General features: G+C 36.2%; 1 long non-coding RNA gene and 1 pseudogene across 1 annotated transcript; both read left to right on the top strand.

Moving 5' to 3' along the window:
* Nucleotides 1-92: 92 nt before the first annotated feature.
* Nucleotides 93-1119, top strand: LOC149045318 (uncharacterized; annotated as a pseudogene).
* A 7848-nt stretch (nt 1120-8967) lies between these two features.
* Nucleotides 8968-12141, top strand: LOC149045319 (uncharacterized). The gene is made up of 3 exons (XR_016187213.1): nt 8968-9099; nt 10879-10923; nt 12078-12141. It is a non-coding gene; the product is annotated as an uncharacterized LOC149045319 (long non-coding RNA).
* The last annotated feature ends 10799 nt before the right edge of the window (nt 12142-22940 follow it).

Raw genomic sequence — 22940 nt, forward strand, 5'->3', positions numbered from 1 at the left:
CGGCGATGAAGCATGGGCTCACAGCCCGGTGTCAGCGGTTATTGCAAACCTCTACATGGAGGTATTTGTAGAACAAGCAATAAAATCCACAACACAGAAACCCAAGACCTGGAAGCGCTACGTTAATGACACCATCACCATTCTGGATCGCAGTTATGTCGACTGTCTCTTACAGCATCTCAACAGTCAGCAACCTACCATCCGATTCGCCATGGAAACTGAGAAAGACAACATAATCGTCTTTCTCGACTTGTCAGTTACGAGGGAACCATACAGACGCTTGACCACCAGTGTCTACAGAAAATCAACTTACACTAATCAGTACGTAGCGCATGTTTCACACCACCCTCAATAAGTAAGGCGCGGTATTGTTAAGTGTTTGCATGACCGAGCGAAGCGTCTCTCGAAAAAATCATCAGTCATCAAGGAAAAGAGACATTTGTCATCAGTTCTTGTTTCTAACGGTTTTCCCTCCTCCTTTGTACAGAAGGTTGCGAAAACAAGAAATTCCTTCCCAAGCCGAGGGCCTGTGACGTAGTTCAAGTCCACAGCGTTTTTGGCCCATGTAAAAGGTGTATCAGAGCCTCTTCGCCGTTGCCTACAACAACAAGGCATCCGCGCAGTCTTCAAGTCCGAGAGGACACTTACATTTAGTACGACCAAAGAACACTGTCAATCCAGCTAGATAGGACAGCGTGGTTTACACGATTCCCTGTGAATGCAGCAAAATCTACATTGGTGAAATGGGAAGACTTATGCAAGAGAGGATGAAAGAGCACGGGAAGGGCATACGTTTAGCCTGTACCCAGACCTCCGCCGTTTCAGTGCACGTCAATAACTTGGGACGAAGTAAAGTTTATTGATCGAGACTCACACTAATACACCAGAAGATTCAAGGAAGCTATTCACAAAAGACTTCTCCCTGATAACATCAACAGGGATAATGGAATCGAAATTTGTGAAGCGTGAATACCAACGATCAAGAAACATAACGGGAGACCGGTACGACAGCAGACCGCCGGGGGAACAACTAGGGGTCGGACCTCATCATTATCATCATCACCGTCACTGTGCTCCAAAAGAGGATCAGTAGCTCCAAACTCATCCAGTTTAAAGTAAAATATCTATTATTTTAAAATGAAAGTCAGTGAAAAAACCAACCCAAACTTTGAAAAAAAAGACGTCAAACAACCTCAAGGCTGACCGCGCAATTCACAGAGTAACATTTAACCCTAAAAGGGCACCTTCAGCTGAAGTCCTTAGGGTCCCAGTTCCACAGCATAATAACAGAGATGTCCTTGTGTCAGGATCTTTTTCACTTATCTTTGACTCGGAAGTTAGTGGTCACGCAAACAGTTATATCGTGAACAATGTTTCAAGAGCTCTGGTTGACAGATTGGCTGTGAAATTCGTAGAAATGACTACAAGGACAATAATGTTTATGATCTACACAAGCTCTATGAGGACCTCTCCTTGACTAAGAATGAGAGGGCGAGCATGTTCAGAGAATTTATTGAGTCTGTTGATCTTTGAAAGATCAGATGCAATGCTGAAGATAAGAAGAAATCAGGAGTTGACAATGAGAATACGCCCAATCATGTTGATCAGAATAAATATAGGATTCCCTCATGAGATTTTGAAGGATCATGGAGTCTTTCCATGAGTTCTTTCTGATGAGCCTCTTTGCGAGCTCAGGGTTGCACCTGCCAGCAATGTTGTAATAGGATCTGACAAGACGCAGCTTGCCTATGAATTTACTAACATCCACTTTGATCATGAAGTCATTCGCAGTCAAGAACTCGCTAGTGAGGCCTTGTCTAACTACAGAAATGGAAAGAGTTTCACGTACAAGCACGTCACTCATTTCAAGATAGTCTCAGTGGATAAGGGATTGGACACAATCATCAACGAGGCATCCATGTTCCAAGGAGGTCAATGAAGGGACTTATTCTTTTTTTACGAGCCATATGTTGCTGGTGCAAGAGACAGTGAGAAGGAATTCAATCCTGATATCACTGAAGTGAAGGTGATTGTTGATGGAATCCCAAATAAGGTTTATAGCCAAGGAATAGAGACAAGAGATATGTGGGAAGAGGTCTTCAGAAGATTTGGTAAGGAAAACAGCGCAATAAATGCGACTTTTGGAAACATATTCGCCCTGTTTGTCGATCTCAGGAGTATGAGACAATGATCTTCATCTTCTAAGATGCTCAGTTCAGCATCATTAACCGTGAGCTGGAAAGCGTGACTAATTAATGAAATAACTTCTCATTTACAAGGCACAATTTTGCCAGAAGAGCAAATCAAGGCACGCCACAAATTTTTTGCCAGAAGATACAACGTTGATATTTGAAAATCTTCACACGAACAATCAACACCCCCTTGACACCCAGATGGTGCGATAAGAGGATCATACGAGATGATAATATTTACACCCTCTTCAGAACTCACGAGTGAGATTGTGAACTTTATTCACCTGTGAAAAAGTTGCCTTAAAATCAAGGTTGTCTCCAAAATGTGCAAGAACTGCTTCTTAAAGTCAAAGTTGATTTCAAAGATGACTTGATATCAAGGTTAAATTTCATGAGTCCAATAAAAATCAACGTTGTTTTCAAATTGCGTCAGAATCCCCCTTTTCTAACTTCCCGCCCCCCACTGAAGTCGAGATTTTACGTAAGCAGAAACCACATCTGTAACCTCTATGTGGGCGATCATCACCCAAACACCCAGCAAGCTACTAATTTTTTTCGGGTGTGTCAAGGATATATTCTCGGATCACACCTGATGATGCCAAATGGGTACTGAATCAGAAATTTATCCTCGGCCAATCTCAAAGATTTGAAACCACCTTTCTCAACAACCCACTCTAGTGTGATCGAATTTTCTCGTTGAAAATTAAAAGGAAAAAAAATAAGAAACAAAAAAAACCCATTTCCAACATAAACAAAATTTTTGCAAAGTTTATCAATTTAATGTGTGATCTGCGTAGTACGAATTTCTCTGTGTTTTTCACTTTCTGGTATGTTATCAATTAATCATTAGTATTATACTTTCTAGTATATTAATTTTTCACTAATTTACGGCCACCTGTGATCATATCGTAGCATTTCTAATAAACTTGTAAGGGACGATGAAAAAGAAGCACTTCACCTTTCTTGCTCTTTGGCAGTGACTCAAACCGCTGGCACAATCTGCAAAAATAAAAACCTTATCAACGAAGAAATCGGAGCGTTTTCTCAAACGGAACTGTAACATTTAAGGATAGAAATTACGAATAACGTAACTATTTTACTAGCGTCATCGGACTGTATAACCGATTGCTGTCAAAATTGGTCCTTTTAAAAACTCTGGAGATTTTAGTATGACGAACAGTTTAAAATTTTATTTTCCTATTTTCTGTAGAGTTTTGCTTCTCCTTTTTTTTTCGTACCTGTTTTTATTTCCTGTTTTGTTTTGTTTTGTGGTTTTTTTTTAGCAGTTACTGGAAATTGAGAAGCGTTGAGCTATTATGTATTTCAGAATCCAAAAAACTATTTTCTTTATATGTTTATGACTTCACTTCGAAGGGAGCCTGTAAGACGACAGCAAAATTGTCCCATTGCAACCATCTGGTGTAGAATTAAGTGCGTGTTAACTAAAAGTAGTTTATTTAAACAGTTTTTCCCTTCTAAACAGTTTTTCCCTTCTAAACAGTTTTTCCCTTCTAAACAGTTTTTCCCTTCTAAACAGTTTTTAGTTAATTGTAAATTAATTTCAACTCACTGCCAAAGCTAATGCAAAACTTATCTTTTGTTTTAATTATTACCTTTTAGTGACACCGCTGAATCCTAAGATCGCCTTTTCTTTTTAATGCGCAAATTAAAACTACTGTTGAATTTATTTGCCAAAATCATGCCAAAAAAACATCCCTTTGGGCATCAGTATTATTTCAAATAAGTCAGTCAAGTAAGAGATCATTAACGCTTGCAACCATCTGGTGATGAATAAGATAACTGTTACTAACGACATCGGACTGTATAACCGATTGTTGTCAAAGTTGGTCCATTTAAAAGCTCTGGAGATTTTAGTATTACGAACAGTTTAAAATTTTGTTTCTCCCTATTCTGTCGAGTTTTGCTTCTCGCTTTTTTTTCTTACCTGTTTTTATTTCGTGTTATTTTGTTTTGTTTTTTTTGTTAGCGGTTATTAACAAATGAGAAACGTTTAGCTATTTTCAGCGACCGGCCGCAAATATAATTAAAAAGGCCTACAATGCGGCTGAATAATGTGTATCATGATAAATTCAATCGGCAGAATCGAAATAAAATGGGTGAAGATCGTCAACGAATATTGACAGCGAATCATCAACAATTTAACAACTGAATTAAACAACTTATAGGCCTAGAATGAAAACTAGTTTATTTAAACAGTGTTTCCCTCATAAACAATTTTGAGTTAATTGTAAATTAATTTCAACTCACTGCCAAAGCTAATGGAAAACTTATTTTTTGTTCAAATCGTTACCTTTTAGTGACACCGCTGTATCCTAAGATCTCCTTTTGTTTTTGATGCACAAATTTAAACTACTGTTGAGTTTATTCGCCATAATCGCGCCAAAAAAATACCGTCTCTTTGGGCATCATTATCATTTTAAATAAGCCAATCTAGTAAGAGATCGTGAACGCTCGCAACCATCCTGAATGAACAACATAATTATTTTTCTAGTGTCATTGGACTGTTATAACCATTTACTGTCAAATTTGGTCCTTTTAAAAACTCTGGAGATTTTAGTATTAAGAACAGTTTAAAATTTGGTCTTTTCTCTGTTCTGTCGAGTTTTGCCTCTCGCTTTTTTTTCGTACCTGTTCTTATTTTGTTTTTTTTTAAGCAGTTATTGGCAATTGAGAAACGTTGAGCTATTTTCAGCGACCGATAGCAAATGTAATTAAAAAAGCCTTCAATGCAACTGACTTAACTGCATCATGGTAAACGCAATCGGTAGAATCGAAATAAAATAGGTGAAGATCGTCGACGAAAATTGACAGCGAATCATCAACAATATAACAACTGAATTAACAACTAATAGGCCTAGAATGAAACTCGTTTTAGTGATCCGAACAATACCAGAAGAAAACAAATAATAATGGTAATATCTTTCTCACCTTTTTCCTTCTGTTTAAAATTTGATTATTTCCAAACAAAGTGGAGAGTCGCTAAACATAAAACCTCATTCCGTGATGATACAAACAAGTAAAAAGGATGAAGATGACGAGTATTTTGCATAAGGATGTATTTCAGAATCCAATAGCTATTTTCTTTAAATGTTTATGTCTTCACTTCCAAGTGAGCCAATAAGAGGACAGCAAAATTGCCCCATTGCAACCATCTGGTGTAGAATTAACTAAACTGAGTGTTAACTTAATACAGTTTATTTAAGCAGTTTTCTCGTTTAACAGTTTAAGTTAATTGTAAATCATTTTCAACTTACTGCTAAAGCTAATGGAAAACTTGTTGTTTTTTCTAATCATTACCTTTCAGTGATGCCGCTTTATCCTAAGATCTCCTTTGTTTCTAGGGTACCATTTAAAATCTACTTTTAAATTTATTTGGTATAATCGTGCGAAAAACAAAATATCTCTTCAGACATCACTATTATTTTAAATAAGTAAATCTAGTAAGTGATCTTGCAACCGCCTGTTGACGAATAACGTGATTATTTTACTAACGTTAATAGACTGTTATAACCGATATCTGTCAAAATTGGTCCTTTTAATTACTCTGGATATTTTACTATTACAAATAGTTTAAATTTTGGCTTTCCTGTTTTCTGTCGAGTTTTGCTACTTGCATTTTTTTCGTACCTGTTTTTATTTCATTTTGTGTTCTTTGGTTTTTGTTTTTGTTTCTTTTTTTGGTCCACTTTTTATTTTATTTTTTTTTTCGTATGTGTGTTTATTGATTCTTTTTTTGTTGCTGTTAGTATTCCATTTTAAATGTTTTAGCAGTTACCAGCATTAAAGGAGCGTTTAACTATTTTCAGTGACCAACAACAAATAGAATTGAAAGGCTTACAAACGAAATTTATTATATACAGCGCATCATCAAAAATTTAACAACTGAATAAAACAACTAATAGGCCTCAAATGAAACATGTTTTAATGATCGGAACGATTCCAGATAAAAACAAATAATATGATAATAATACCTTTCTTAACGTTTCCTTCTATTGAAAAATTGATTATTCCCAAACAAAGTGGAGAGTCGCTAAACATTAAACTTCGTGATAACACAATAAAAAGGAAGAAGATGAGAAGTATTTGGCATAAGGATATATTTCAGAATCCAATAGCTATTTTCTTTGAATGTTTATGACTTCACTTCGAAAATTGTCCCATTGCAACCATCTGGTGTAGAATTAAGTGAGTGTCAACTGAATGCAGTTTGTTTAAACGTTATTATTAACCCTTTAGAGTTAATTGTAAATTAATTTCAACTTACCGCTAAAGCTAATGGTGAACTTATTTTGTGTTTTAATCGTTATCTTTTGTTAACACCGCTTTATTCCAAGATCTCCTTGGTTCCTTTTCTCTTCATTAAGATGCGCAAACTAGAAACTTCTAAACTTCTCATGAATTCATTTGCGATAATCGTGCCGTAATGAAAATATCTCGTTCGGGTTACGGAACAGATCAAAGACCGGATCACCGACCGGATCACGGACCGGAATTCAGACGCATCACGTACGAGATCATGGATCAGATCGCGGATCGGATCGTAGAATCGAGAAAAATGAATAGAAAGGTCGTTATAGGAAAACATGTTCAAAATATATACTGTGAATTTCAACCTCGCGATGATAATTTATGAAAGCCATGTTTTTACATGACTCATGCTATCATCACTCTACTGTGTTGTATCCGTTGACTTTGTCAAAATTTTAATTGATGACATAATTCTAATGCAACTCGAGCTCGTGAATCAAAGTTAACGGATTCAACCCGATAAACTGATGATGGTTGTCATACAACAAACAATAGAAACGGAGAAAAATTTACTAAACTTTCATTTCGGGTTTTCGGATTTAGCCATTCCTTTCCTTCTGAACCCAATGAGTAAAAAAAAAAAAGAGAGAGAGAGAGAGAGAAAAAAAGGAAGAAGTTCAGCGTTTAGCCTCCCTTCTTGATCGTGGGCTGAAGAACCTCGTTGAGGGAGCTCAAACAAAGACTACAAATCATTCGGTAAAATATTAATGCCCACAAAAAACCGTAGACCAAACTATGTGCTATAGAGAATAACGCATGGGCGCGCGTAGATATTGAATTTCTCTTCGAGTGTTTAACTTGATAGCTCACGAATTAGCGCAGCAAGCGCAGCATGATGGGTCTGGAAAAAAATATAACAATTGTGTTTACTTTAATTTGTCTTCTAATATCTGGTGAGAGCAATAGTTTCAGTAAGACTCTACACTGCACAAAGCGAAGCATTTAAAAGTGTATTTCTGAGAAAATCGAAAATCGATGGTTAGTCCAAAAACATCTATTTTTTGTACCTTAACTCTCTCTTAGATGAGTTTATTTAAGGAAAAATAGTTAAAGATTCCATGCATCCATTCATTTTACGGGAGAAATTTATAAAAGTCTGGAAATTCGACACATGCTTGGTTTCTAACTAATTTTAATTAGGCGTGCATTAAAAATGTACAAATTTCGGCGGCCACCGAAAACTTTAAAACTTTTCAAAGAAAACAATACTTTACCCAGTAATATACTCTCCTTGTACTTGATGTCATAATCGTTCTTTAAATCGTCCTACTTTAACAGTCACCATTGCTGTCCATCAAAAAAGAGGCAACTTCAGTTGTTCAAAACGTTTTCTGGTATGTGTCATTTGACTTCAAGAACAATAGGCTTTGAGAATCAACTTCTCCTTCGCCGGTGAATAATTTCTTTTGACAAGTAGGCGTCGTGCGAAACAATGTAATTCATGTAAATTTCTGTTTGTTTTTTTTTTGGAATGTGACAAAAAAAGATGAAGAGAAAATTTTGAAATGAATTTACAATTAACCTGAGTCAGGAGATAACACAAATGTGATCGGATAAAAACCTGAGTTTTGTTGTATGCTAAGGCGGTTTCTACTGACTTCACGAGGGACCGTAAACAGCCAAACAGAGTAAGTTTTGCAGCTGACTCTATATATACAATATATATATATATATATATATATATATATATATATATATACAATATACAAATCTATACAAATGCAGAGATAAAATTATCGAGGAAGAATCACAACCCTGATGAAGTAAATGACAACTTTTATTATATGGCCTTGGATTGTAGCTGATATAACGCGCGCTCTGATCGACTTCGAGCGAGATATACAGCGATAATGCCCACTGGCCACTTACGGTTTATGCAAATTACAAGGACTAGAAATCTGGCGAAAAATGTCAATTGACCGCGGCGTTCTTTTCGCTTTTTGAAAATTCGAGCACATGAAAGGCCAGTAAACAGCCAGAGTTTAAATAACCTGGATTGAATACGTGATTCAGTGGTGTAGTTCAATGATTGCGTAGTTAATGAATGAATTGGTAAATTGGCCGCTTGATCGCAAATAAACGGTTGCCAATTACCGATAACGTCAAAAAACAAACGATTTTCAAAAAACAAGACAAGAATTATTTAGCGTCAAAAGTGTTAGTTCGTTTGAAACGCCCTGAACGTTTCATGCCTAACAGTCCTATAACAAATTTCACAACGACCATAACATGCCTCAGTTACTCTCGATCTGAATTTTCCAAAGTGTTGGATTGAGTATCATTACGGAACCGAGTGATAATAAAATTCTAGTTATATAAACCTGTTTATTCAGAAGTTAATCGAATTCTCCAGATGGTGGCAAGCTCCTGTTTTCTTGCCCTCTTACTGGCCCAATTAGAGATGAGGTCATCGGCATTTCAAGAGAATGATTATTGGATCCTGAAATACATCTTTATGCAAAGTTAACGGCACCTTCTTCCTTTTTTCGGTTATCACGGAAGGAATATTTATATTCAACGAATTTCGACTTTGTTTGGCAAGAATCTATTCATTCTCAGAGAGACACCTCAGAGAAAGGTAATTTTCTCTATTTTTGTACTGTCTGGAACATCGAAAACATGTTTATTCTATATCATTACATAATTCAGTTGTTACCTGCTGATGATTTGCCGTGTATAATTAATCATCGCCGATGATCATCATCTCCATTATTTCGATTCTATTCAGTTAAATAATTATTTTAAAGCTTATGGTTTTTAAGAGGCATTCTCTAGTACCGCACAAGTATTGATTCTAATTCTGATCATAGGCTTCGACGGACATAAGATTATTGTTGTGTTAATACCATTATCTCAGTATATTACGCATTTTGAGCCAATATTTTTTTGATTACTTTGCTTCTGTATGTTTTATCTCTGATAAAGTGTTTGTTAGATAAGCTTTGCTTATACAGTTCTATATCTAAGGGGTCGTTATAGCTGAATTATAGTCGCACATTCACTTGTTTTCCTCTTGACAAAAATAGGAGAAAAACTGTTGAAGTATTTTGTCTTAAAATAGTTCATTAAATAGAAAGAAAACAAAAAAAAATTGAAGTGAAAAATAATCAGTGGGAGAGATCATGCAATTCTGAAGAAGTATACTTATCGTTATCAATGGACGGGAAACACACCGTGCGCTAGAATATGGAAAAAAAAAGATTTGTCGGACAATTTTCTTCACAGCACCTGTCGGTTAAATAAACTATTATGTATTTTGGTTAAGTTGCATTATTTGTTCTTGGCCGCTCGATCTCAAGTAAACGATTACTACCAATAACTTAAAAAAAAAGTGATAGATAGAATGATGGTGATAAGAGAAAATAATTATTAGACATGAAAAGAGAACGAAACAAACCAAACCGAAACAACAAAATTGAAAAGCAAAACGAGACAGATGATAATAATTAAAATAATAATAATAACAATAATAATAATAATAATAATAATAGAAAACATTAAGAGAAACTTGTGGAAAAGTTTAAATTTCAAAATTTCGCAAAAGGACTGTTCCAAAACAGCTACCGGTTAACATTAAAGAAAAAGCTTTTTCTAGATTTCCACAAGCAGTTGAGACTCGAACCTCCTGGTTCCGCGGAATTCGACAGCTCAAATAGTCTAATGACGCCATTAAACTTAATGTTGTTTGTCTCGAGATGGCTGCAAACTTGAAGAGTCTGTCACTTGATTGGCTGATTTAAAAGATTGATGTTGTCAAAGCTTTAATTTGTGATCATCTGAAAGAACAATAAGCTTATTTGCCGATCAGATCTTCGTTAAGAAAACATTATGGCTAAATGAAATTTATCCATCTATAGATTATCGTTATTCATGTCTATATTATGACTGGTATTTTTTTTTACAGTTACAAGTATCATTGTCATTATTATTGTGAATACTATTATTATTTTCTTTCCTATCCTAAGAGAACAGTCTTTTTCCCGCGAGTAACTATCTATTTCCTCAGAGGGTCTCTCTCTAAAACACCTTGCATAGAAGGTAATTGCTCATTTAAAACGCGTCGAGCTTTTGATGCTTAACAGTGCTCAATCAAATTTGATATCAAGAAGTCTCGATTCTGGTCATGTTCAGTTTCTTTTACCGTGTTGGAATGAGTATTTGAAGGGAGAAGGTTGGTGATAAATTCTCGTTGAGCTTGTCCAATTAAAAGTCACTTCAAGTGGCTTCAGGAATACTGTGACGAACAAGTAACATAGTTAATTAAAATGTATTTATGAATAATTCAATTTCTATTCTTTAGTTATCTCAGTTTGATACGAACTCCAATTTCTTAATTGATTATGTTTTACTTTTTCAGATTGCACAAGCGTTTTGAGTCAGATCACTGCCAAGTGCAAGAAAGGTAAAGTGTTCCTTTTTTTGCTCCCTTAGAAGTTTATTAGGAATGCCACAACATTATTATACAGGTGTAAGTGATCAGAAATTATAATAAAAAAGATAAAATCCAAAAAAAAAGAACAGTCATATTTTTATCATAAGACAGACATATTCCACACGATAGCTTTCATCGACGTTTTCATAATTATTTTGCCCATTTCATGCTAGCAGCCGGCGCTTTTAGAGCACCATCTCTTTTTTGTACAACTCAATACCACTCAAAGCACAGGTAGAGCAATGAATAACAAAGGTCCATACGAAAGGACATACGCGTATTTATGCGAGTATGTCGACGTAAGTCGCTTGATACGAGCGCATGGTACTTCTATACAATGTCCCCTTATCTTTGAACTGGACTGTGTATATCAGAACATTTAACAATTGATTCATAACTCAAGAAGCTAAAGTTCCATCGTTCGTGCTCTCCAAACTTCCGCGTACTTCATATCTCGATGAACGCACAGCCAATTTTTCTTTATAACATTTCCAACCCGATGGTTTAAATGTTGTAAAAGGGTTAATATTCCCTCTGCTATTCAGCGCGTTGATAATTTTGTTTCAGGAAAACATTTCGCTACGCTGTAAACGATCTTGTCTTAGATTGGTCAAAAAACTGACAGGTGAATTCATGCGTGTAAATGAACTTTATGTTCTGATGAATACAAATTCTCTTATCCAAAAGAAAAACAAAGATGTTGTTTCATTGGCTACTTTACAACAGGCCATATCCTTGCTTCGTGTGACAGAAAGTTCAACTTACAAAGTTAACTCACTTCCCAAAGAAAAAGTGGGCAGTTCTTCCTCATCAGCTGGCTTACAACTTTCTATGTTTAGCTTAAATTGCCGCCAAAGTCTTAACCAGTTTTTAAATAGTAAAATCCCAAAGTAAAAAAATCGTGGAGAAATTTTTTTTTTCTCGAGGGATTTGTTTGCTGACGTCACGAGCTATACCAGTAACCACATGCAATCTCAGACTGCCTATCGTTTCTTTATCGGCGGGAGAACTCAACTAAGCAGCACAACAATCAGCGGACGGCTTACATTCCTACCAAAAAAGGAACGATTTGACTCATTACATTCCATCTTGACTATTTTTTACCTTTTTTTGTTTCCACAAAGATTGTCATGAATATCCAGGTTGTTCTACTGCACATGTTGGTAGCCGTCCCCTGCACATCTGCGAGTATGTTGCTACTGCCATTTTGTAATGTAATTTTTAACTTCTAGTCAACTGAGTGATTCCCTATGAAACCTCATAACCAAAAGAAGTTTAGCATGATAGACGCATTAAAAATTCCAACCTTGTTCTGAACAGGCTTTTCTGAATCTTTGAGACCTTGGAGGACTTAACCCGTTACTCCAAATTTTGACAGAACTGATACACTAAGTACTCGTAACAACTGGTCTAAACCATCCTCATACTGGCGTTAAATTTAAAAAAAATAACAAGAACAGATTTAAATCTCAGGTAAGGAGCTCGCCGTGATTGAGGCGTGTCTTACTGGTAATTGCGACATTTCATCGAAAACTCGCCATCTTGAAACGTTTCCATGAAAATTTCATCCCACAATAAATGTTTGTTTTTAATGATGGTAATAATAACAATGATGGTTAAAGTAAATCTCATCACATACTGGGGAATCAGTGAACTTCTGAATTCTGTATGATGTAGGCAATTTGTACTCCAATCGGTTCGTGAGAGTTTCAGTAAATTAGAAGGCTTTATCTCTCATCGAGAACAAAAGGAAAATAACCTCAGGAGTTCGATGCCATTAAGAAATTGTACTTCTCGGGACAGAGTCAGACCTTCTTAGGCGCCCTCCGGATAAAAAATTCGCACGAGCTGTTTTTCAGTAAACATTCAGAAACTATGAATCGACGAAAAGATTATTAAATACAGAATTCGATAAAATCATAACGATAAACTGAAATAATGTAAAGTGGACGTTAACGGTTATGAAACTTGATCTTTGATGAAAAGTCACCGCAAAATGTCGATCAAAGAAGATCAATAACTAAAAGTAAGCTGCTCAAGTCCTGAATAAATCCTTAATATTCATTACATATTTTCGGTAAAAAATGTACAAGAAGTGCCAACGTTTTGTCACGGTTCATGTATTTCTTTTAATCATCTGCTAGTAACTTGCCGAGGCGATCAGATTGCTTGTGCAAATCAAGAAAAGTGTATCTCTGCGCATCGACGTTGCGATGGGTACACTAACTGTAGTGATGGATCAGACGAACAATGCAGTAAGTACCATTGTGGATAGGTAACTTATACTTTTGAACATCTTTTTATTCTTTATATGAGCTAAGCGTAAATGGAATTGTCCAAAAGTAATATTATACTGGAAAATTAACACTCTTTTAAAAAAGGAAGAAAAAGAGTTATATTTACCGGGAGCCCCTCGTTTGCAATTCAAGAACACCTCCAAAACAGCGAAATAAAGCTGTGATGTATATCATATGCGGAGGTAGTTCTGTAAAACTGAACTGGCTATTGGTTGAATGCTCTCATATTTGACCAGCTTTAATTAACTACCTCGATGGTATGGAGAAGATTCTTGTGATAGCCAAAGTCACTTTAAAATCGGTTGAAATAAACTGTAATTAGTTGAATCAGATAGCAGCGATTTTATCTACGAGATGAAATCCTTTTGTATCAATTGGGAGAGCAGAAACGATGATTTGTACTTTGCAACGCAAAATGCTCTATATGATAAACTTTTAAAGCAAACCATTATCATGCATGCATGCAGTGAACGAACACTTCGAGATTTCTGGAGTATATTGAGTTCCTCAATCGTTAGTATACTAAATTGAAAAGAGCTCATCTAGAAATATAGTCATGCACCCATCGGAATTGCCTTAATTGACTGTATTGATTGACCTCGAAAAGGCGAAAACGCAAACGGCCGCAACACAGGGGATATTAAATTACTAAATGTAGAGTTACTAATAAATTTTTCTTTTGCAAGTAAAATTTTGTCGCCGGTGCGCCATACACAAAATTTCATAGAGCTTTACGGTATTGTAATTATACTTATAGACCAATTGAGTAAGTTTTCCTTTTCTTTCATGCTTTACCTGCGCCAATCAGCTGGCCGTAAGTATCATGAATCTAAATCTATCTTTGTGACGTCTCCTTGTAATATTGTTCGGATAACCGCATTAAAGAAATAGCATATTTTGAACACGTCGCTTATAGATGTCATTACGTTTGTATTTATTTGATTTACATGTAACTAGTAATAGAAAATCTAAGGTTGAGGGTCTTTTAAGTATTAAAAACTTATTTCAAGAAGTGGATTGAAACAGAACAAAAACGGAAAGAAAACCAAAGTTAGCTGGTCACCTCTTGCTTGATGGGGAGGCTGTATGAGAGGATTGGAAGGAAAGAAGCTGATCAAATATGTTCACTCGGTTTTTCTTTCTTCCATTTATATTTACAAAACCTTTCTGTCAAGACAACTAAGATTCACGGATATTTATGATATCAACAATAGTATAATGCAGAATCCTCGTCTCTTCCTTTTTTCAAAATCAATCTAAAAGTCAAAAGAAGAACAAAAATGACTCAGAGAGACCGAGGGTCAGCGGCAACTTTCTCCTTTCTGAAGACGACATGGATTAAAATTTATCAAGGGAAATTGTGGTGGCAAGAGCTTGCAATTGCAAGCTCTTGCCACCACAATTTCCCTTGATAAATTTTAACTTTCAAGTTGCTTGTTTGTCTGCTTGTCGGTTCAAACATACTTAGCAGAGGAGAATTTTGAGACAAAGGCATAACCTCTGAGATTAAAATAACTGTCCTAGTGTTTTTTACTTCAGAACTAAGAAGTATGTCTAAATTGTTTGGATTATTTCTGGTTTTTTTTTGTTCTTTTCCTTTTTTTTAATAAACAGGCCCAATATTTTGTCTCTGAATTGAAGTTATTTGTATTATTATACAGGAAAGTGTGCAAACTACGAGTTCACTTGCGCTAATGGAAAGTGTCTTAGTAAATATAGACGTTGCAATCGCGTAGATAACTGTGGTGATGGTTCAGATGAACAGCAGTGTCGTAAGTTTGTTATCACTGTCACCGTTGTCCAAATAGTGCAGTCGCCTTTCCTATGGGCTGATGCCTAACCATTCAAGTTGTGCTGTAGGAATCAGGTCGAGATACAAATATTGGGAGCTGTCTCTCCGCCTTCTCTCTTTTTCCATGAATCGAATGATTAATAACTATAACTATAATATGGACCGAGTAGGCAAAATTAGGCTTGTTCTTATTGTTGTTACTATTGACAATGTGACATGTTTTTCTTCAGTTTCCATTTCATTTTTAATTGTTTACTTAGTTGTTTGTTGTTGCTACTTTTTTTTAACTGCAATGCAATAAAAAAATTCCTGGTTACTACATAGTTTGAGATTGTTTTCTTTTCTCTCAATCTACGAAACATTTTCATGGAAATATTAGCTCAACGTAAGTAATCTTTTGGATATTTTATTAATTTCTTAACTTTTAAGTGCAAAACAATATGTTCAGTTATATAATCACTTACTTATTGTATGTCATCTTCACTTTTCTATAATTATTTACCATGGCAACAAGAGTACTGCGACTTTTAAAAAGGGCATTTTTGTGCATCCCCCCTGAGTGCCTAACTGCATGCAAAATTTGAAGGGGGGTTGAAAAATATCATTTCCCAAAATGTTTGATTCTTACAGAAACTTGTTCTTAAGTTTTGAAATGAGGATAGTTTGACGTCTTTCACGTTTCCATGGCGAGGCCCCCTGTCTTTGTATAACTGTTTTATTTGCCCTGGCGAGCAGGATAACAATATGCTCACAGGCCACCAAGTTTTTGCAACACGACTTACAATAGCTCTTCCTTTTCAGGAGGAGAATGAAAAATAAAACAGTGCACATCTTTGCTGTCAGGGCGCTGATATTGATCTTTAGGGAATTTTTAAAAAGCACAGCGGAGTATTAACCCAGCTGCATCATTCACTATGATGGTTAAAACTGCATGTCCAAAAGAAAAGCATTCAAATATTTTGATTAAATTTCTGGCACTGTATAGGAAATATCTCATTAATCTTCCCACTTTTCAATGCTTTGTTAACACGGGATGTGATAGCCGGTGATTTTCTTTTCTTTCCTTTCTCTATGTTTCTCATGGACTGCACTTCGGAAACATCAGGAAGTAAGTGCTACTTTAATTTCTTAATGTAAATGTTACTCCTAACATGTCACATGACCAAAAAGCTGCTAACCACTCCCATTCTGTAGCCCTTCTACGGCCAAAGAAAATATCAGGAGGCGTTGTACTTCATTAAAAAATTGGGATTTGCGTTTCGGCCTGGAAAATAACCCATTTTTCAAGGTTACACACTGAATCCTAAACCTTGAAATTAACGTAACTAACTTTCGTAAAAGGGCTTAAAGAAAGACTTCCCCATACTTCTATTCCACCGAAAGAAAATCAATATCGTTTAAAAACAATACACTTTTTTTTATTTTTTCGATTGCACCACATTGCATGAAAAACGTTTCAATACTAAATTGCTTCCCTTTTCTTTAGAGTATATGGAATGTCAGGATCGCTCATTTTGCCCTTTAAAAACAAATTGGCCATCAAATCCAGCACTTGGGTAGAGTATTGAAGCACAATGTTGGCCCCGGGGGTTGAAATTTGACGGACCAATTTTCAAAAGTTCAAACACCTGCGGGCTCCCCGTGGGGGATGTTGAGGCTTCGAATTAATCGATACATAATTCATTTATTGGTTATTTATTTTTCATCTAATCTCCCTGACTTAATTGTCATTCTGTGCTTTCTCTACTCATGTGCGGCCTTTGTGAAATACACCAGCGTGTAAGTGATTTTTGATTAGATTACTGAAGTTAATAATTTAGTTATAACATCTGTTTCTGCTCCACTTTCCATAACATTCCTAAATATTGCAAACGTGCATGAGGAGCAAAACACAGGATGAGAGGATGAGGATGAGAATTTGATGTTCTAGCACCAGTCGTTGTAATAGCAAAATAAATGACATATCTCGAAAACAGTTGATGAAGAATAACCGAGGCCAGCTTTCAGTCTCGTAAAATGATTGATGGGAAGTGTGTTAGTATTACCTACTTTAGCTATAAATGTTAGTTGAACTAAACAACGTTTTATAATACTTGAATTCTACTTATCCCTATCGTTTTCTTTGCTCTCGATATCGCCTTCGGTGGATCAAATACATGTAAATACATCAGGCGGTAAGTGAAAGCTTAGAACTAACTACTTTAAGGATAATGATACGTTTTCATCTCCTTTTGTTTGTTTTTGTTTGTTTGTTTGTTTGTTTGTTCAAGAATATTCGTATGATTAAAGCATGAATGACCAGCTGCATTGCGGGCACATCTGCGCCACTGCCTTTCTTACGTTTGGTGGACAACTAAGAACAAACGAGTGCGGAAGATTTTCATGAGAGAGAGAGAGAGAGAGAGAGGGAGAGAGGGGGAAGAGAGAGAGAGAGAGAGAGAGAGAGAGAGAGAGAGAGAGAGAGAGAGAGAGAGAGAGAGACCATAATGTCAGCAGAAGATAATACATTAAAAACAACTTTCAGGGAACTGGGTCTGAGTAAACAGCGACGGAAAACTGAGACAATTGAAATATCGATGTAGAAAGGGATCATCAAAATAAAACATCGACAGTACACCAGAATATTTTTTTAAATTGGCATTTTCCACCGCTCAAAAGAGCAAATTAGATAAAAATCTGGCAATTACTGCAAGCTTCCTTCCCATTCAGCAAAAATACCATTGTTGACAAGTCGCTTATAAGGTCGAAAACCGATTTCTGCCAACGACTTTGTCTCGCGATGAACAAGCGGAAAGACACGATAAGACACGATAGATAATACTTTTAGGCAACCAGTTACCTAAAAATATTATCACAATGTTACCTTTATTGTTGGGCATTCATCCTCTAAGCCCCCAACCCAATAAACCGTCAAAAGTTTGATACGAGTTCTTATCCTTTGTGTTTAACTCAGGCTCATTGATTAGTTTTTAACATTACTGCATTCTTTGCCTTAACTTACTCTTTCCTCACTTAAACTGACATTTTTTGTTACTTTTCTGCCCCTGAATACTGCTCAATACAGTATGTGAGTACGATTTAATCGTCTATTCAAATTGTGAACTGTTGAACTAAAACGATTGTTAATTTAGACACAATTTGCTGATTTATGATTTTACTGTCTTTTCTACTCTCTTTTATTATCTTACCTGACCTTGTGACAATAAGGCCGTAAGTAACCATTATTTTTTATTAACTTTCTTTGGCAGTTTTGGTTTGACAGCTTACATAAATTAACTAAAGTTTTTATCACTTTTTTTTATGAATTTGATTTGATTGAATCGAATGCATACATCTTCGTTCATTGTCACTATTTAAACAGAATAAAATGTAGGCGATTTTCTGTTGATAGGTAAACCTAATGTAACTAAAGTGTGGATTAATTTTTTGGAGCGTGCGCATCCCGTTTTTGGTTGTGAGTTTTATTGGTATATGGGCAAACACCATAACTTCAAAAGAGGAAAAAATTAAGTAAAACGTACTTATTGACTAGATAGGAGGGCCGGACAGATAAAGTTTTGTGTCGAGGTCATGCTAGTGCTCATTATCCGGTCCGACAAAACTCAGTCAATAAACATTTTACCACCAAGTGTTGAAGATTACGAAATTTTTGTCTCAACCTAGATAGGATGTACTTGCATATAAAAGAAGGGCGCGCAGGTCCGTACGGGTCATATGATGATTAAAATTACACTATATGCCTTACGATGAGTTTCGGGTCTAATTCAGGTAGCGCGATCGCTTTGAAGGGTCTAAATGGGTTTAACTGTCTGCCATCAAACAGCACAAAGTTTAATCGTCAACCGTCAAAAAAAAAAAACCAATTCAGTTTCAACCTTCAAACGTTCAAAGGTCTTTTAGATCTTTCCACCTCAGCCGCTTGCCACCAACAGTTCTAAATCTCGAAGTATTTTGCGAATGGTAGTCTTCAGGTTTCTAAATACATTAACTTCATAACAAGAGATTATATTCTCGTGCTTCATAATCATTTCCAATGATTTTTAGCTTGGTAGTTTAATATTTAAAAATATATTTCTAATCGATAACTTGTTGCCGACTATGTCACGCCACGCCTTGTCTTGCTTGCAGAACCGGCGTAATTTTTTGCGTCTCATTGGCGAACGGAGACAAGCGTTTGGTGAGCCTGAGGCGCAAGTCACGCGCGAGGGAGGAGCGCAAGAAAATTAACTACTTCCCACACTTCCGCTGTTCCTATCACATTGATCAGTGAATATCATGCGATAATCGAATGTCTTTCAACAAAAGCGTAGCGTATCATGTTCTATGGACGAAGCTATTAGAGAAGCCTTTCGTTTAATTCCGAACAAGCCAACTCTAAAGGATAGGCAAAGGAAATGCATCGCTGATGTATTTACAAGCACATAGAGAAGTAAATTGGGAATACGAACGGAATTGACCTTAAAAAAAACAAAAAACTGTAAACAATGGAATGGGATAAATATTATTTATGAGATTTATCCCCCGAAGGTAGCGGCCGCACTAGGTTAACAAAATTTGTCCGCATACGCATTTGAAAACACCAAAATAACTGTAAAGACTTATTTACGTTCAAATATATCACCTTCTTATAGGTTTCGCTCCCATAGAAGCATATGTACTTGTAACCGTCATTTCTTTGGAGAAAATGTTGCCTCAACGTAAAACCATGTCTGTTGTAGTCTCCGCCGGTGTCTGAACAATTGGTGTGGTTACAGGTTACAGCTGGTTTTGCCGTTCTTTTTTTGTACTCCTCTTTCCGTGCATGACTCACACTTCGTGCTCGCTTCGTGCTTTCCTCCGTTTGTCTGAAAAACGCAGAAAAATTTCACCTGTTCTGCGGAGCCTGGCCTCCTCAATGAAACTAAGGATTAATGATTTCGTCTTTCTTGTCTTTCTTCACATCACAACGGATGGTAACAAACAAACTCATCAGGTCGTAAGTACCTATTTATTGTACTGTGTACATTTTGGGCTTGCTGTTTAAGCTTTAACCAACTAAATTGATCAAGGCCTCTAGATCGTATTTTCATAAATTTTAATTTGGATATATCTGGTCTAACCACAGGCAGTCCAAGCTCCAGCTGTGAGATGATCATCTTGCGAAATAGGAGTCATGGCGAAATTATAAGAGTTTGTATTGGAATATTTACGACCACTTTCAGGAATAAAAAAATACAGTCAAATTCTCAATTAACATACCTCACCTTCCACCGTGCATCGCGTGTTATCTGACCGCTTACTACGTTAAAAAGAACCCAATTTAGCGAGTTATCCATTTCTGGGTTATTAACGTAGTAAACGGTCAGATAACAAGCGATGCACTGTGGAAGTAAGGTGAGGTATTTATATTGAGAATTTGATTGTATTTTTTTTTATTCCTAAGAGGTATAAGAGCGATCGTAAATATTCTCATACAAACTCTTATAATTTCACTATGACTCTTTTTTCGCAAGAAGATCATCTCACAGTTGGAGCTTGGGCCGCTTGTGGTCTAACAAAATTGTTCCGTTCTGTTCCTCACTGAAACATTACCTCAGGCTAGGCTGCACGTATTACAAAATATTCTATTTACTTGCAAGGGAGGACTTGTTTAAAGGTCTGTTCTTCGGTTTAATGATGTTAAGTGCGTAATATGCCGTTGATCTATGTTTAAAAATAAAAGAACAACAAAATGCAAGGTCTCCTATCATTCTTACTGTCAAACGTCCAGTTCTTACAAAAAAACAAAAAAAAACCGCAGCATAATTTCTATCGTTTTCTACTTCATTTAATCATGACTTGAATGGAAGTAACAAGCGTCTGTAAGAGCCCATGACTGTAAATATCGAGAATCGCTGGCCAGGCTAAAAAAATCGAAATTTCTGATAAAACCTGGAAAAACTCTGGAAAACTCTTTTAGGGACGTATATTAAAAAAAAATTCTCGAAGTTTCCGAGAAAATGGAGAAAAACGAAAATTTGGGTTTTACCTAATTAATTATGCAAAAAAACAGTAAAATTGACCAACTTTGGTGTGCTAGTACTGAAGGAGGATTTTTCGTAGGAAATCGAGGATGTTTTTACCTCAAAACATAGCTTATTTGATTTTTATTTGGGGTTTTTTAGGAGCTTTGGTTTAATTTTAAAATTTACATGATTTTTTAACAAAGTACTCTTAAACACCTGTTACAAAAAGCAAAAATCGAGCAACTTCACGCCTTCAAAACGCGTCTTGGTATGTGAGAAATCACGTCAAACTGCATGCTGGGACAAAGTTTGGTCCTTATACAAAAATAGTATGAAATAAAAAAATTAGGTAATTCAGAAAGGTGCCGGCATAATAAAAGAGTTTGCGACGCACTGTGGCCAAGGTCAAGAATTTGCATTACGCAAATAAGTTGTAGAAATCGTACTTGAGAGCTACGAAGTAAACAAGATAGTTAAAGATGGTTAAAAAACTCTTTGATATGGAAATGATATGAAATTATAAAATAAAAAATCCGCAGACATTGCTGAAGAGGGCTGTAAATTGATGTGTAGATACGAAATTTTCTGTTAATTTGACTTGCAGAACATTCTGTAATTGTTGACTCGCTATTCAACAGCACTACCTACACCTAACTATAGATAAGGGCCGTTGTATAGTTCACCATTTTTGTTGACTAGGTGTTTATTATCGACATCATTCTTAGTTGAATAGTTACGTTTTCTGCAACTGCGATAATATTTCTTTTGAAATATCTTGGATATCTTGGAAAAAGTTATGTGAGTAAACAAAATCACACAACACCGCAAGCTTCTGCTGTGTAGTTTTTCACCTCAAGATAACAGCCCAACTATTTTTATGCTATTTATTCTTATATTTTTCGGAAAAATGGCCACATTTCTGTCATAAAACTTGATAAAAAGGACTTATGTCACGGTAGCAATCATACCGTGTTGCAGTCCGTGCGATAATTCTCTATCGTGCAATTACAGTCTTTTTCGTAAAGGTAAACACGTTCGAGATTTTTCATAGAGCATAAACAGAAAACGATGTCATTCTGTAGCTTTGCTTCTCTTCTTGGAGGGGGCTTGTGATGCAAGTTCTGAAAATCCAAACATGGCTGACTTTGTCTAATTGAAAGACTGTACTAAGGATCAAGTGTTTCCATGTCCAAAACAGGGCTGCACGCATAGTTTCCAACGGCACTTTTCTCTAGAAAAGTATCTCACGTTCGGAACATGCCCAAAGACGTTTGAAAGGGAGACACTTCATGATAAGCGAAGGTTAAATATGCAAAGCTCGAGGAAGGTTCAAGTTCCGTGCCAACTATTCCTCTACCTCCTGAAACCTGTCCTCGTAGCACTGGATATGTAACACCGCCTGAAGGCTTCGCTTTAAAACAAGTAAAGAAAGTTTATCGATTTAACGAAAAACAACGAGAGTACCTGACTGCTAGATTTACCATCGGACAAGAAAGCGGCAAGAAGGTCGACGCGGAAATTGTTGCAACAGAAATGAGAAGAGCAAAGGGATTGAACGGGGAGCGCTTGTTCAGTGTCTCTGAGTTTTTGATAACTCAACAAGTAGCTTCATTTTTTTCCAGAATGGCAGCAAAAGTGAAACAGCAGACAGCCCCCTGCGCATAAGCTGTAACTGAGCAAGATCTGGTTGCGATGGAGGAAGAATTTAATTTTTCAAATACTAAGGAATCTATTTTTGAGCAGTTAAATGTAACTCATCCCATTCATTACAAACAGTTCAATTGCTCCATGGCCGAGAATAACACACTCAAAAATCTCAAACTTGCAATCTTAAAACTCCTTTGCGAGAGTTTCAATCTTGCATTACCACCTGGGGTTGATCAGAGAAAAAAAGACATCTTACATCGCTCTGCT

The sequence above is a fragment of the Pocillopora damicornis genome, chromosome 5, assembly GCF_964200805.1.
Source record: "Pocillopora damicornis chromosome 5, jaPocDami1.2, whole genome shotgun sequence".
Lineage (NCBI taxonomy): Eukaryota > Metazoa > Cnidaria > Anthozoa > Scleractinia > Pocilloporidae > Pocillopora > Pocillopora damicornis.